Genomic DNA, 16,101 nt, shown 5'->3' on the forward strand with positions numbered 1-16,101 from the left:
CTGTAATATAATGCATGGCATGCGTGGTGTGAATGATAAGCTCAAACAACGATAAACTGACCCTAGGGACCAGCACTTTTCACAGAAACTCTTTTCTTAAATAACTAATTTGTTAGGGTCAAAGATTAGGGCTAAAACGAAATTTACAAAACTTTGGTCGACCAACGCCAGATTCTTTGGCTTAATTCAAAAGCTTTGACCATAAGGAACCGGACAAGGACCATAGCTAACCTTAGGACACAAAATCTTTCATGGAAAAATCCCTCACTTAAAAAACCATACTCATACATTGAAAGGGAAATTTTGTTAAGGTCAAAATCAAGGGAAAAATAGGAATTTCACTTGCCTCGGTTGACTGACCATCGCAAGGTCATTTGACCTTAGTCAACCGAATTGAGAAGTTGACCAAAGTCAAAGTTCGGTTGAACGAACCCTTAGTAGTATTAATGCCTCGGTTGACCTAACCGACTAGAAGTCAACATATTGACTTCACTCGGTCGACCGTTCTAAAATGAATGTGTCATCCACGGTCGACCGAACTAGCACGTGTTTGACCCCCAACAACAAGGTCGACCGAACCATTAGTTCAAAATAGCCTTGGTCGACCGAACCTTAAAAGTAGCTGACCGAACTTAGCCTTAGTCGATCGAACCCACAAAGGGGTTCAAAATCGCCTTAATTCAGTCGATTATATCTGTAGTTCAAAAGTGCCTCAGTCGATCATACTTATCAATATAGTCAACCGAACCTATTTTTCAGTCGACCGAAAACTCTCGGGTTGGATACTTTTATCGCAAGTTAAATGAGGTTAATTTTAATAAACCTTCATTAATATTTTCTAAAATTCCATCTATGTCCCCCAATGGTTATAATTTTGAGTATGTCTATATATACTCCTTTATTTGGAAAGATTAAATATGAATTAGCAAATATCATTAGCCAAAAAATTTTTTAATTTCCAAATCCTTGTTTTCTTTTGTACAAGCCAAATATCCCATTCTTACTAATCCTTCTTGCAAAAATCCTTTGGTAAGAATATTTTGGAAATTGTTCATATTAGCTTGCACTCTCAAATTGCTTGATTGATAATTGATTTTATTGAGAGTAAGCTTGAGTGTTCCCTTGTGATTTAATTCATAAGTCTTCATTGGGAATAACTCTCAAAGGCTTGTGAGTCTTGCATTTGTATTGCAATATTCTTGAGCTTGTTTTTGTGCTTTTGTGAAATACTTTTCAAATTGATTTCAAATATCTCCTATATTTTATTCTTGATATTAGTTCTAGAGATATTTGAGTGTGCTCTTGAGATCTTTGAGGTAATTGCTTGTGATTGGCATACATATTTTTTAACTCAAAGATATATCCACACCAGTCTCACATATAAATTGTTATTGTTGCATATGACTAAGAGTTGACATTTAGACTTCACTGAGCTTATACATTTATATCATACTAAAATGTAATTTGTTGTCGTATTGTGCATATCGGTACATATATGCTTGTTGGAAAAGCATGTATATTGCACACAAAAATTATACTGATCATCTGTTGTATTCCAGGTGTGGCCTGAGGTGGGTATTCTCTGCCCCGTAAGGAGAGTTTGTAAAGGTTGAAATCAGCCCTGGTAATTTGACCTGGTGTTGTATACGGTGTCGCTCCACCCATTAAGTGAGTAATAGTGGAATCCTCGGGCTTGCGAGCTTAAGGCGGAGACGTAGGCAGTATTGGCCGAACCTCGATAACATATCTTGAGTCTACTCTTAAATTCCTGCATTTTATATTCCTGCATTTTACGTTCCTGCACATGTATGTTATATTTGATATATTGTGAATGTTGTGCATGATTTAAGTACTAATGATATTTAGGAAGAAGTTTTTAAAATTCCAATTCACCCCCCTCTTGGGAATACACCAATTCCAACAGTAGGTCAATATGAGAGGGGAAGATAAATGAAAACTGACGAGATAGACAACAAAAAATGCACCAACACTTTAGTTGTAGCTCAAGATCAATCATGTACATTAAATTTAGTACAAACAAAAAACATGAAAATTCGATTGTAAAAAACCAGGCTTGTAATTAATACCACAACTTCATGTTTATACTCACAATCATTCCAGCATGTGCGCATAGGTAGAGATCACAGGGATTGCAAACTTTGTTGTCTATGATAGTTCTTGTAAAGTGAAAAACCAAAAAAAAAATAGGGGACATGTATGCGCAATGTTGTAACAAGTTTTCCAGTTTGAGCTTATAGAGTAGCTTACTAGGAGGAACATTGTTTGGACACCCACCAGCTTGGAAGAACTTGGTGTGATGATTCTTCTAAGTAAAAATTATCACAAATTTCGGACACCACTTGTAATGCCATGAACCCTAAAACTCGGTTCGAAGCGTTTCACCTGATTAAAATCCTGTTAATCCATAATTAAATCATACATACGCAGCGGAAAACATAACTATTATCCTCAATCATAATAATAAATACTAGAGTTTACTAATTCTATCTGTAATCCACAGTAACCATTCATCACCTCTATTCTCATATATACATATCTCCAAAACATTTCAGTATTCACAAACACCAGTATCTTTCACAACCATCCATATCATAGAAGACTTAAAACATAAAAACATAAAACATAACTGATATACATCCCAAAATATCATCAATAATATTTATATCCTTTTCTTTATCTAGAACCCCAAAAATGTTATCAACCTTGAGCTTCTCTAAGCTCGTTTACGTGGTGGTCCTAAAAAGAATATATTCTTAATCGGGTGAAACACATCTGAGTAAGGGAAAGAAACAATATATATTAAAAACAGCGTGTGGTCAATATGAGATTATAATCAACATTTAATATCATTTGCAAATCATTAACATTGTTTCTATAAAACATTTCCTGATCCTATTCATACACATTCAAAATATTTACCCACGAGACTACCCAAGGATAAGGGTGATTACCCGCCCATACAAGTAGCATTCCTCTGCTCTGATACAATAAGCAACCCAAAGGTCACAACTGAAGTATACCAGAGCACTCACCTTACTCAGTAAGCCCTCAAATAACAGATTAATCTCATACTTACACATACCATACAAAAGTTTACCAGCGAAGGCCCCCGAGAATAGAGAAATCTACCCACCCATACAAATATTTTCCTTCTGCCCTAGTGCGTTATGCAGCCTACTGCTACATCTGATACTACTAGTGCACTCGCCTTTCTCAGTAAGCCCTCGAGCGAAGAGTTTGCACCGCCCTCATGTAACATGTTCTACTAATATAAATACTTGATTATACCATAATACATTATTTTGTCTATTGTTATTCAACCATCCATATCTGTTCATGTTCGTAACTTTAGCATTTCTTGGCATTTCACTTTACGTAACCTTTAACATTTTACATCGTTCATATTTCATATTTCGTGTCCATTTCATTCACATTTCCATTTCATTCATTCGTACTACAGCTCCTTTTAGCTATACATCAGTTAGTCCACATAGATATGCGCTAGAATCTGCTAACACAACTCCTTTTAGCTGTCATCAATTAGTCTACAGCTCCTTTTAACTGTCATTGCATACATGGTTGCATTATCAAACACAAGCAACATGGTCCTTATACCATTTCATTAAAAATGCATTACTTACATAGCCTGCATTCATACATTTAACATACATTTACACTACATTACCATCTACTCATGCCACACAATTTTAGCAATAAAATTCATATTGTTGGCCTGGTAGTATGTCTAGAGGGGGGGTGAATAGACTTTCTTCCGTGATGTGCTCACTTTCTACAAACATAGAAATCTTACCAAGACTATGTGTATAAAATTGCTGTGTAAAGAAAATGTAAACAATCACAATAATAATATAAATGAGATATGAGGGAAGAAAAGCTTAACACAAAGATATTTACATGGTTCAGAACCCCGCCTACATCCACGCCTTGAGACTAACCCAAATATTCCCAAAATGCACTATAATCCTCCTTCAGGCGGAGAAGCCAATACACACCAGCTCACAAAGAGTTTCAACAAGGTGCTCATAAAAGAGTCTTTGTTTACAAAAGGTAGATGAAAATTAAATGCAAGTTTGAATGCTCCTTTTGAGCTAATTAAACCAATAACATCCTTACTCAAAATCCTCTTGTCAATAGAATAAATGCAAGACTAAGAGCAGCAAGAAGAGGGCAAGTGAGTTTGTGAGAAAACCCTAGAAATAACAACACCAATGAATGATCTTCTTACAATGTAATTTTTCTAGGTTTAGAAGTAAATGCAATTTACTTCTATTTATATACTAAATGGCGAGTGCAACGTTGGAGAGCCGTTGGGCATTTATGAATGTAGGACAAGATTCAAAATAGCCGTTTTGCAGCATTTAATGTTCGCTACTGCCCGACGTTCGTCGAAGAAGACCTGTGTTCTTCGACGAGCTCTTCAGTAACTTCCTCGACGAAGCCCTGTGTTCGTCGATGAGTTGCTGGTTCTGAATTCAGGTACCTCTCGATATATTTTCATCGACGAGAACCTGTGTTCGTCGACGAGGCCCTGTGTTTGTCGACGAGTTGTGGCTCTGAATTCAGGTACCTCTCGGTATCTTTTCGTCGATGAGAACCATGTGTTCATCGATGAAATTTGTGCTACACTCGTCAACGAAGCCCTGTGTTCTTCGACGAGATCCTTTTTCTTAAAATTTTTGTCCTTTAAGTTTCTAAGAAGGTTCTTGTCCGTTTGGGGGTTTCTTTATACACTTTAAAATGACTTTACTAGTATTTTGTTGTGTGTGTGTGATACGCCCCTTTCTTGCTCTTAGTATTGAGTTTCTCTCTATGTACAAAATATTTACAAGATGGTATCTCTCTTATTTACACACTCATTTTTCAGATGACTTTGAACATTTGTTGTATCGTTCTTGAATGCTTTGAGAGACTTGTGCTTCTGGTCATGGCACGAGTTGCTTTGACTGTTTGTTGGTTCAAATGCCATTCTGTATACTTGAAACATGTCTTAGAGATATGTTAGTGACCTTAAGAGCAGCTAATGGGTTGTTAACATCAAAACATAGTAGGATGAAAGACCTTTAACTATTTGGTCTAACATTCTCCCCCTTTTTGATGATGGCAATCCATTAGTGTCTCTTAAAAAAATAAATGCTCCCCTTTACTAAATAGAATGGTTTAGAGTTTAAATAAAATTCTCCCTCTTAATGTTTGCATTTTATGAAAGAGTATTTTATTTAAATTTTGGCAGCATGTCATTTATAGATACGATAGTTTCCATTTAGTCCTGCATAAACTATGACAGTCCAGTATATCAATCAATCAAGTACGCGGATAGAGCATTTATACTTAAAGGATGCAATGATTGTTCCATTACTAATTATATACCGTGTTTACAACAAGTGATTAAGGCTAATAGTATCAACTAGAATTGTTTTCTAATTACATCTGCATACACCTGAAAAAAAAATAATCTAAAACTACTTCTCCCCCTTTGCCATAATCAAAATTGGGGGGATAGTGGAGACAGCACGCTACTCGTGAGGGCGACCCAGTCGATCAAACAGTGCAGCAAAAGATGCGTCGAGAGTGTTGAAACGAGCGCGGGTAGTGCTTTCTAGCTGAGCAAGAGATGCACCAAGAGAGTCAAAGCGACGGCGGTGACGAAGCTCAGACTGCGTCATAGCATGCTGAAACCCATCCAGGAGTTCCAGTATGTGACCATAGACGGGGTCCTCATGCTCGCCTTCATCGGCTTTGGTTCGGCTTCGGCTCCGGCTTCCAGGGCAGCCTCAACCTCATCGATGGGAATAGGGTCTTGCTCATGGGCTTTGACCCACGTGTTAAAGGCTTCGTCCTTTTCAAAGTGCATGCGATGAAGAGTCGCCTCAGTGTAAATATCTTCGGGCGCAAGACGAATACAAGGCAGACCGGCGCGAATGAGGTCGAAGTGATCAAAGAAGGTTGTGAGGAGACGACCGTATGGGAGACAGCCGTGTTGCCGCTTGAGGTCTTCTTCCATGTTATGAACTATGATGGAGGGGAGATATATACCCCGACCGACCCAGAGACAGTACATGCAAAATGTGTCGCCAAGGGTAACTAAATCCCGACCACCAGTTCGAGGACACAAGTTATATGTGATGATATGGTGGAGGACCCAAAATTCCACTGTGAGGTCCTTGGATTTCGGGCGAGCGAGCGCAGAAATACGAGGGTTACCGGTAATGAGCTTGAGTGCAGTGTGGGATTCAAACCAGTCGAAGTGGGTCAGCCAAGAGGACTTGGGGATGCCACAAAGAGGATAAGAAGTGCAACCCAATACCGCAGAGAATGTATCGTTGGAAAGCTGAATGACGGTGCCTCGAACAGTAGAGTAAGCGGCAATGCCGTGATATGAAGGGACGAAATTCGCGTAGAATTCGTGAACAAGATCTTCATAAACTAGTTCATCGAGATTGAAAAGAGCATCCCATCCGAGGGCTTGAATCTTGGTGAGAAGAGCAGGGAAATGAAGCTGTAAAAATTCAGAGGGTACTATTTTTCCATACACGACATGTCGCTTGACAATGTTGTTTTGGTAGCGGTGGGCGGCTTCAGAGGAGACGAAGCGGGGTCGAGGTTAGCCGGAGCAGGACCGGAGGCAGGGCGAGAGGATCCTTCGCCAGCTTCAGTTTGAATGTGCCTGCGTTTGGGGTGAGGAGCCATTGAGGGATGGAGAGAAAAGCACGGTTGAGAGAGAAGAGCTAGGGGCTGGAGGGAGGAGACAATCGAGGGAGGAGCAGCTAGTAGCGTGTGGGAGGAGACAACTGAGGGCGGAGGTGGTGGAGGGAGGTGGTGGCGTAAGGTGGGCAAAGGAACAACATAAAGTTGAGAGAGGGAGATGTTCGGGAAGAGGGCTAGGGTTTGTTTTGTTTAAGCTTGGAAGAAATAAGTACCCCGACAAATTTCGTCGACGAGAACCTTGTGTTCGTCGACGAAATATAGAATTTTTTGGCAATGAATGCCCTGTATTCGTCGACGAATTATGCGGATTTCTCGACGAGGAAGACCTTGTGTTCGTCGACGAGAACCTGGAGAAAGGAAATAAACATTAAAGTGGAAAAGTAGGGAAAGTAATAGTGGGGGTAGGATCCTATAGTATGTCTGAAGGAGTGCACATTCTTAGGGCATGCCGAATTTTGTGAAATCTTTCTTCATTGAGAGGCTTAGTTAGAATATTGGCAAGTTGGTTTTCGGTGGGAACATAAACCAACTCAACGTCTCCTTTTTGGACATGGTCTCGAATGAAGTGGTGCCTAATTTCAATGTGCTTGGTTCTAGAGTGGAGACACGGATTTTTTGATATGTTGATGGTACTAGTATTGTCACAATGAATTGGAGTACCTTTAACTAAGATTCGAAAATCCTCAAGTTGTTGTTTCATGTATAATGCTTGAGCACAGTAGCTGCCGACTGCTATGTACTCAGCCTCGGTGGTGGAAAGAGCTACGGAGATTTGCTTCTTGCAAAACCAGGAAACAAGGGAGTGTCCAAGGAAATGACATGTTCCACTAGTGCTTTTTCTGTCGGTTTTACAACCACCGTAGTCAACATCAGAGTAGCATGTGAGGTTAAAGGGAGCATTTTTAGGAAAGAAGAATCCTAATTCATGGGTGCCTGCTAAGTATCTGAAGATTCGTTTGACCGCATGAAGATGAGATTCTTTAGGACAAGCTTGAAATCTAGCACATAGACAAACGCTGAACATTATGTCAGGCCTGCTGGAGGTGAGATATTGTAAGCTACCTATCATGCCACAGTAGAGTTTTTGGTCAATGTTTTTCCCTTTTTCATCAACGTCAAGCTTTGTTGTGATACTTATAGGAGTTGCCTTAGATTTCCCATTTCAAGGTTAAATTTCTTTAACATGTCCCTAACGTATTTGGCCTGATTTATGAAGATTCCATGCTTCATTTGCTTGATTTGTAATCCTAGGAAAAAGGTTAGCTCACCCATCATGCTCATCTCAAATGATTCCTGCATAGTTTGAGCAAAGTCTTGACATAAGGCCTCATTTGTGGCCCCGAAGATAATATCATCCACATAGATTTGTATAACTAGCATATCATTCTCTTTATGTTTTAAGAAAAGAGTGGTATCGAATTTTCCTCTTGTGAACCCATTTTCAAGAAGAAATTTGTTTAAGCGTTCATATCAAGCTCTTGGTGCTTGCCTAAGTCTGTAAAGGGCTTTTGAGAGTTTATATACGTGATCGGGATGAGTGTGGCTCTCAAAGCCAGGAGGTTGTTTGACAAAAACTTATTCATTTATGTATCCATTTAAATAGGCGCTTTTAACATCCATTTGAAACAATTTGAAGTTTTTGTAACAAGCAAAGGCAAGGAGCATTCTGATGGCCTCTAGTCTCGCTATAGGAGCATAAGTTTCATCGTAGTCAATACCCTCTTGTTGGTTGTATCCTTGGGCTACAAGTCTAGCTTTATTTCTGATAATGTTTCCATCTTCATCTTTCTTATTCTTAAATACCCATTTAGTGCCAATTATTGTGGTATTCTTGGGTTTAGGAACTAAGTGCCATACTTTGTTTCTTTCGAATTGATCTAATTCTTCTTGCATGGCATTTATCCAATCTGCATCATTTTCAGCTTCTTCAAAGTTTTAAGGTTCTAGGTGAGATACAAAGGCAATATGATTACATCCACTTCTAAGGTGAGATCGGGTGCTAACTCCTTAAGAGGGACTTCCTATGATGAGATCAATTGGATGATTTTTTACAAACTTCCATGCTTTGGGTAATTCATGATCTTCTTTCTCTTCTGATTGGTTAGATTCTTGAGGAGAAGATCATAGATGATCTACATTTTTATCATGACAATTTGTGTCTTGATCATTATTTATCTTGAGCTGTTCTAATTCTCTTTCAATTCTAAAGGTAGTGACTTGGTTTTCTTCATTTATCTCAACAGGGGTTTTGGATGTGTGAGGATTTGTTTCATAAAAAATGACATGGGTTGATTCTTGAATAGTTTGAATTCTTTTGTTGAATACCCTATATGCTTTACTATTCATGGCATATCCTATGAAGATCCCCTCATCGGACTTTGAATCAAATTTAGCTAAATGATCTCTATCGTTTAATATGAAGCACTTGCATCCAAAAACCTTAAAATGTGATATGTTAGGTTTTCTACTCTTCCATATTTCAAAGGGGGTTTTTCCTATTTTGGATCTAATGATGACTCGGTTACTAACATAGCATGTTGAGCTAACGGCTTTTGCCTAGAAGTATTTTGGCAAATTATGTTCATTGAACATTGTTCTAGCCATTTCTTGGAATGTTCGAATTTTTCTTTCAACTACTCCGTTTTGTTGTGGGGTTTTTGGTGTAGAGAAGTTGTGTGAATATCCATTTTCGTTGCAAAAGTCCTCAAGTTCTTTATTTCTAAACTCTCTTCCTCTATCGCTTCTAATATGTATGATTGACATTCCCTTCTCTTTTTGGATTTTTCCACAAAAATGAATTAATGCATTACATGTATCACTTTTATTGGCAAGAAAAATTACCCATGAAAATCTAGAAAAGTCATCAACAATAACAAATGCATACAGTTTTCCACTAATGCTAGCTATGTCATTAGGTCCAAATAGATCAAGACGGATTAACTCTAGGGGTCTTGATGTAGAGATTACTTTCTTAGTTTTGAAGGAGATCTTAACTTGTTTTCCATATTGACATGCATCACATATTTTGTCTTTCACATAGTTGTCTTTTGGTAGACCGTTGACTAGATCCTTGGATGAAAGATTATGAAGAAGGTCCATGCTTGCATGACCTAGTCTCCTATGCCATAGCCAACAATTTTCATTTGTGACAGCTAAACATTTAATGTTACAATTTGTGATTTCTTCAAATTCAATTGTATATATGTTGGACTCACGTTTTCCTATGAGAATGGCATTTCCATTTAAATCATTTATTAAGCATTTTGTGGATTGGAAAATAATGTTCAAGCCTTTATCATTATGTTTGAGAGTATCAACTAGAGCAACATTTTCAATAGCTAGGGATGAATTACCTATTTTACCTTTACCGATGATTCTTCCTTTGGCGTTATCTCCAAATATGACTAGCCCTTCCTTTTTGTATGCGAGAGAGAGGAATTTTCTTGCGTCTCCCATCATGTGCCTTGAGCATCCACTATCTAGAAACCATTTGTTCTTTACGGAGTTGCTCTTCAAGCACATCTGCACATAACATCAAGTGATTTGTTTTGGTACCCATATTTTCTTGGGTCCTATTGGGTTAGTGTTCTTAATCACCCATTTATAGTTCATATTTTTTCCTCTATTTCCCCTGAAGGGGCAAGTAAATCATACATGCCCCTTTTTTTCACAATATAAACAAACTTTATTTGCGTGTGAGGGATTCAGTTTAGGTGCAAAGCTTTTCTTTGATACAGAACTCCTTTTAGCATAGAGGTTAGCAAATCCTATTGACTCGGAAGATGATAGGCCGTATCCTAAACCTTCTTTGAAAATTCCAAATCTTTGGGCTCCAAGTAATCTATCAAAATTTTCTTTTCCACTTGTAAATTTATATATAGTATTGCTTTGATCCTCCACTTTCTTTTTCAATGAAGAGTTTTCTTGAAGAAATTCACTTACTTGACTTTTCAAGCTTTCGATTTCTTTTTTAGAGGACTCTTTGTATTTTAAGTATTCTTTAGAAAGCTTTTCCTTTTCAATATTAGAAGATGCATTTTCAGCTTTCAAGGTATCACACGAGCAAATATGTTTTTGTTTGCATTTTGAATAATTTTCTTCTAAAAGTTTGATTTTCCTTTTAGATGCTCTTAGTTCAACATAGAGTTTTCTATAGTTTTCTTCTAATTCCTCATATGAAGGGAGATATTCGTCATCAGAACTTACCTCACTTAGTTCATCAGCCATAAGGTAGAAACGGGCGACTTCTTCTTCGACTTCTTCGTCGGTTGAGGTTCCATCTAGTTCATTCCATTCAATTGCATTCAATGCCTCGAATTTCTTCTTGTCTCCTTGTTGATTGTTGCTGTTGTTTTTGAAAAGAGGGCAATCAGCCATGCGGTGCCCGATCTTTTTGCAATTGTAGCATCTGATGCTCGATTCTCCTTTCTCCTTTAGTTTGCCATTTCGTTTGTTTATCAGAAAGTTTCTAAATCTTCTAGTCAGTAGGGCAACTTCATCGTCATCATCATTCTCCTCTTCTTCTATGATATTTTTCTTCTTCCCGGCTTTCAGAGCAATTCCGGTAGCTTTCTTGGGTGCTTCAGCTTCAGCAACAGCATTTTTCTTCTTGATTTTGTAGGTCATGAAAGATCCAATTAGTTCATCAAGAGTGACCTTTGAGAGGTCCTTTGCTTCCTCAATCGCTGTGGACTTTGCGTACCAAGATGTTGGTAGAGAACGAAGAACCTTCTACACATTATCTTCCATAGAGTACTCTCTACCGAGAGCTTTTAGTCCATTAGTGATATGTGTGAATCGTGTGAACATAGCTGTAATTGTTTCACCTTCTTCCATTTTGAATATTTCATATTCTTTTACAAGCATATAAATTTTAGACCTCTTTACCTGGGTAGTTCCCTCATATGTTACCTGAAGTTTTTCCCACATTTCGTTGGCCGTGTTGCAACCACATATTCGGTTGTATTCTTCATCACTTACGGCGCAATATAGGAAATTCTTGGTTTTAAAGTTGAGTTGTGCCAGCCTTGCATCTGCCTCGGGAAGTTTCCCAATGGGTATGTCATCGCCGTCTTCATTTTTGAAGGTGTAGTCTCCTTCAGTGATGACATTCCACATACGGTAGTCATAGGCCTGGATGAAGATGGACATTCGATCCTTCCATGATGGGTAGTTAATCCCACAAAACTTGGGAGGACGGTCCACAAATTGACCTTGGGCAAACATATCTGCCATGTTGATCTTTTCGCCTGGATGTTACTCCGAATTTCAACGACTAGTGCCTGGTAGTATGTCTAGAGGGGGGGTGAATAGACTTTCTTCCGTGATATGCTCACTTTCTACAAACACAGAAATCTTACCAAGAGCAAGTGTATAAAATTGTCGTGTAAAGAGAAATGTAAAAAATCACAATAATAATATAAATGAGATATGAGGGAAGAAAAGCTTAACACAAAGATATTTACGTGGTTCGGAACCCCGCCTACGTCCACGCCTTGAGACCAACTCAAGGATTCCCAAAATCTACTATAATCCTCCTTCGAGTGGAGAAGCCAATACACACCAGCTCACAAAGAGCTTCAACCAGGTGCTCACTTAGAGACACCCAAAAATAGCTCACAAAGAGTCTTTGTTTACAAAAGGTAGATGAAAATTAAATGTAAGTTTGAATGCTCCCTTTGAGCTAATTAAACCAATAACATCCTTACTCAAAATCCTCTTGTCAATAGAATAAATGTAAGACTAAGAGCAGCAAGAAGAGGGCAAGTGAGTTTGTGAGCAAACCCTAGAAATAACAACACCAATGAATGATCTTCTTACAATGTAATTTTTCTAGGTTTAGAAGTAAATGCTATTTACTCCTATTTATATACTAAATGGCGAGTGCAACGATGGAGAGCCATTGGGCATTTATGAATGTAGGACAATATTCAAAATAGCCGTTCTGCAGCATTTAATGTTCGCTGCTGCCCGACGTTCGTCGACGAAGCCCTGTGTTCGTCAATGAGCTCTTCAGTAACTTCATTGACGAAGCCCTGCGTTCGTCAATGAGTTGCTGGTTCTGAATTCAGGTACCTCTCGGTATATTTTCATCGACGAGAACCTGTGTTCGTCGACGAGTCCTTGTTGTGATTCGTCGACGAGACCCTGTGTTCGTCAACGAGTCGTGGCTCTGAATTCAGGTACCTCTCGGTATCTTTTCATTGACGAGAACCCTGTGTTCTTCGATGAAGTTTGTGCTACATTTGTCAACGAAGCCCTGTGTTCATCGATGAGATCCTTTTTCTTAAAATTTTTGTCCTTTAAGTTTCTAAGAAAGTTCTTGTCCGTTTGGCGGTTTCTTTATACACTTTAAAATGACTTTACTAGTATTTTGTTGTGTGTGTGTGATACGCCCCTTTCTTACTCTTAGTATTGAGTTTCTCTCTATGTACAAAATATTTACAAGATGGTATCTCTCTTATTTACAAACTCATTTTTCAGATGACTTTGAACATTTGTTGTATCGTTCATGAATGCTTTAAGAGACTTGTGTTTCTGGTCATGACACAAGTTGCTTTGACTGTTTGTTGGTTCAGATGCCATTCTGTATACCTGAAACATGTCTTCGAGAAACGTTAGTGACCTTAAGAGCAGCTAATGGGTTGTTAACATCAAAACATAGTAGGAATGAAAGACCTTTAACTATTTGGTATAATACATACATTGCCTGTAAAGTAAGCCAACCATCATTTAACGTTTATATACTGAAAATACCTTTCATTTCTTACATAATTATCCTGAAAATATATTCCGCTTTCATCAGTTCATTTTCACATGTATGTAGCTAAATAAGCAGTCCTAAGCTCAGAAAACATAATTTACATGATTGACATTTTATACCCACATGAAAACATATATACATATATATAACATAGTCCATTTTTATTTAATTCATAAAAACTTGATTTAATATATAAATTTCCCCCTTACCTGAATCCTCGAACTACACCAATAAGTATCCCAAACTGATGCCTGTGATGCTTACTCGGTCCCTGGTTCAAAAATCCTAGTTTAATTAAATAAACCCCAAATAAACTACTATTTCTATATTTTCTCAACTTAATAACCTTAAATAAAATTTTAAAAGCCAAAAACTGAGAATCCAGACCTTTACCTCAACTTACGAGCATTTCTTGAAAAGCCCAGTTTAGGAAACTGATCCGCTAGATGTGTAGAGAATCTTCCCTAGAACACCATAGCAACCTCCGATTGTCGATTCGGGTTGAATCCAGGCTGAAAAGTTAGAGAGAAGGCAGAGAGACGAGTTTAGAGAGAGAAAAAATGGAGAAGAACTAAATTCCTTCGCCAAGAAGCTTCCCCATTCCTTTATATACCCGTCTTTGCCACGTGAACTCGTCGACGAGAAGATAGGACTCGTTGACGAACCACTAAAGAACACTCGTCGACAGGGCTGTGAGCTCGTCGATGAGTTTAAGAACAGCCCAATTCCTCTTAGTTAATCCTCGTTGACAAGACATACGTACTCGGTGACGAGTTTCTGAAGATATCTCGTTGATAAGAAAATCCTGCTCGTCGACGAGCACCTGTTTGTACCCTTTTACAATTTATTTTCCCTTCTTTTCCTTTATTCCTAATTTATCTTTTTCATCTATTATTTTTTCCAATTATTTTATCATTAAAATTTTCTGGGTTATTACATTCTTCCCCTCTTAAGAAATTTCGTCCTTGAAATTCTACCTACTAATTATCCTTTCACATCACTAAGTCATACAATTCAATATGTATATCACCCAAATCCCTACATTATTTACAATTAATCACATCATCATAAACATTTAGAATCATCGTGTATACTACTCAAGCATCCACAACTAAATTAATTTATAATTTCTTTAATCATAAACTTATACCTGCTTCTCATCAGCTTGAAGTGTATACAGTCAGGGTGGAGCACCTCTTCCAAGTGGTACCTGTTGTTTTCCCCGATCCTGGTTCTGAACAAATACCATAGGCAATGGTTTCTAATAATTTTTCTTGATATAACCCGACTTACCACATTTGAAACAATTCGGAGTGCTAAACCAGCATTCGCCCCTATGCCTTTTATTACATTTCTGGCATACAGAGTCCACTGCCTCTTTTCCTTTCTTCCCTGATCCTTGACTGACCTCAGACTAAAAACTAGATGGTGTAGGCCTCTTCTTCTGCTCCGAAGGCTTTGTGCTGCTTTGGATACTTTCTTCTAGCACCAAAGCCTTATCAACAAAATCTGAAAAATTCTAAACCTAAAACCCCACCACTAGCTCGTATATTCTGTGCCTTAGGATTTTCTCAAATTTTCTGGCCTTCCTTGCCTCGTTTGGAATCAGAAATGGTGTGAAGCGCGAAAGCTCCACAAATTTCGCTGTATGTTCTATAACGACCTGCTTGAATATTCATATAAATAAACATAATTAATAACAAAGTCAACCCAAACTCATGGGTATCGGGGACACCTGTCATACACAACAGAAACCTAAGCAACAGTAAATTTAAATCACATTTTCATAACCATGAAATCCAAATACCAGAGTTAACTATATTCCCAAATATCTGTGTTTATATACAATCTCCAAAAATACAAAATATATTTATATCTAGGAACCTACCACACCAATCTATGGCTCCTAGATAAAAAACTTACCCTCCTAGCAGGTTAGAACTACACTATCTCAGTGGTGGCCTCGATCCACCGGTCCTCCTGGGTTTCTTGAAAATTTATTTAAGGTTGGGGGTGAGACACTTCTCAGTAAGGGAAAATAAACTAAATGTAGTTGTGTGATAACATGAACATTTAATGCTATTATACATATACAGTACATTTCATATATCTGTAAACATTCATCATAACATGCTGAATAATCATATACTTTCGTATTTTCTAATAAATCATTCCGTTTATAAAATGTCTGTTATAGCTAATAATACTGAGAACATACCCAGGATGAATAGCTAGCTGATGTCATGTATTACCCCCCATGACAGGTTGTGTAGTCCGAAGGCGGGACCCGACAATGGCTGGCAGACCACTGCCGAGTAAAAAATGTCTGTAAGTCCGATGGGCCCGCCACACCCTGGTCTGGACTGCCAGGTGGACGTCTACAACTCTACATTGAAAGCCACATCGACTATCCATCTCCCACCCCCTCGTGGGGTGCTTAGCACCAATCTGAACATAGATATTTGATCTATATAACTACAATACCGTGCTCCTAGAACTGAAATAAACTAACATCCGGGTTCTGATAACATATAATACATGATAATATAGCGTTTAACATAAAGGAATTGATAGTTTTTTCTATAATTTCA

The sequence above is a fragment of the Malania oleifera genome, chromosome 10, assembly GCF_029873635.1.
Source record: "Malania oleifera isolate guangnan ecotype guangnan chromosome 10, ASM2987363v1, whole genome shotgun sequence".
NCBI classification, from domain to species: domain Eukaryota; kingdom Viridiplantae; phylum Streptophyta; class Magnoliopsida; order Santalales; family Ximeniaceae; genus Malania; species Malania oleifera.